Below are 1,685 nucleotides of genomic sequence, written 5' to 3'. Positions count from 1 at the left end.
TGAATGAAAATGATTGAGGAAAGAAGGATAATTGTGTCCTGGTGCAAACTTCTCCCTTATCTTTTGGTTTTTCCAACAGTTATGTTTACATTTGGCAGCATTTCTCTTCACTCTATAGGCTAAGTTTTGAAGTTCTTTGTTACTTAGCTTATAGAGACTACTAAGGGGAAGTCTGAGCCACTCAGTATTATGATAATGGTAAAGGAGTCTATGGGTCCAGGTTGGGCTAGTCTCAGACCTGCCCCATGCATACATTGCACTTGGGAGAGGAGATATGGTGGAAAAAGCTGGGTTTTTCTTTGTGTAACTGTTATCTTCTGTGCTCACAGATCCCTTTAGAGAAGAATGGCTCCTGGAAATGTTTCTTTTGTGACTGAATTCATTCTGGCAGGACTAACAGAACTTCCAGATCTCCAGCTCCCCCTCTTCTGTATGTTTCTAGTCAGGTATGTGGTCACTGTGTTGGGAAATTTGTGCTTGATAAATCTAACTGGGCTGAATTCACACCTCCACACCCCCATGTACTTTTTCCTCTTCAATTTGTCCTTCATAGACCTATGCTATTCTTCTGTGTTTACACCCAAAATGCTAACTTCATATCAAGGAAGAATATTATCTCTTACAGGGGGTGCATGACCCAGCTTTACTTTTTTTGTTTTTTTGCTATTTCTGAATGCTATGTGCTGACGTCAATGGCCTATGATCGCTATGTGGCCATCTGTAACCTACTTTTGTATAATGTTGTCATATCCCCTAAAGTGTGTTCCAGCCTTATGTTTGGTTCATATTTGATGGCATTTTCAGGTGCTATGGCTCACACAGGATGCGTGCTGAGGCTGACCTTCTGTGATGCAAACACCATCAACCATTATTTGTGTGACATTCTCCCTCCGCTCCGCCTCTCCTGCACCAGCACCTACATGAACAAGCTGGTGGTTTTCATTGTGGCAGGCATCAATGTGATTGTGCCCAGTGTCACCGTCTTTGTCTCTTATGGTTTCATCCTCTCCAGCATCCTGCACATCAGCTCCATGGAGGGCAGGTCCAAAGCCTTCAGCACCTGCAGTTCTCACATAGTTGCTGTTTCTCTCTTCTTTGGATCATGTGCATTTATGTATCTTAAGCCTTCTCCTGCTGGGTCTATGGATGAGGGGAAAATCTCTTCTATCTTTTACACCAACACAGTTCCCTTGATGAACCCTTTCATTTACAGCTTGAGAAACAAAGATGTTAAACTTGCCCTGAGGAATATTCTGAGTAGGAGACAGTTTTAATCAGAAACAGTGTCTCTCTGTGCAGGTACACAAGAGGGAGCTTTTTAAAAAAATTTTTATTGTTATGTTAATCACCATACATTACATCATTAGTTTGTGATGTAATGTTCCATGGTTCATTGTTTGTGCATAACACCCAGTCCTCCACACAGAACGTGCCCTCTTTAATACCCATCACCAGGCTAACCCATTCCCCCACCTCCCGCCCCTCTAGAAACCTCAGTTTGTTTTTCAGAGTCCGTCATCTCTCATGGTTCATCTCCCCCTCCAATTTCCCCCCCTTCATTCTTTCCCTCCTGCTACCTTCTTCTCCTTTTTCTTTTCTTAACATATATTGCATTATTTTTTTCAGAGGTACAGATCTGTGATTCAACAGTCTTGCACAATTCACAGCGCTCACCATAGCACATA

At 42.4% G+C, this 1,685-nt stretch overlaps 1 pseudogene; it reads left to right on the top strand.

Moving 5' to 3' along the window:
- The first annotated feature begins 345 nt into the window (after positions 1-345).
- LOC112840412 (olfactory receptor 8B3-like) lies at positions 346-1,274 on the top strand (annotated as a pseudogene).
- The last annotated feature ends 411 nt before the right edge of the window (positions 1,275-1,685 follow it).

This window comes from Callorhinus ursinus, unplaced genomic scaffold (assembly GCF_003265705.2).
Source record: "Callorhinus ursinus isolate GAN/ISIS: 27379988/994484 unplaced genomic scaffold, GSC_fseal_2.0 scaffold19, whole genome shotgun sequence".
NCBI lineage: Eukaryota > Metazoa > Chordata > Mammalia > Carnivora > Otariidae > Callorhinus > Callorhinus ursinus.
The sequence above is the reverse complement of the archived record's forward strand: the minus strand, read 5'-3'. Positions and strand labels throughout refer to the sequence as shown.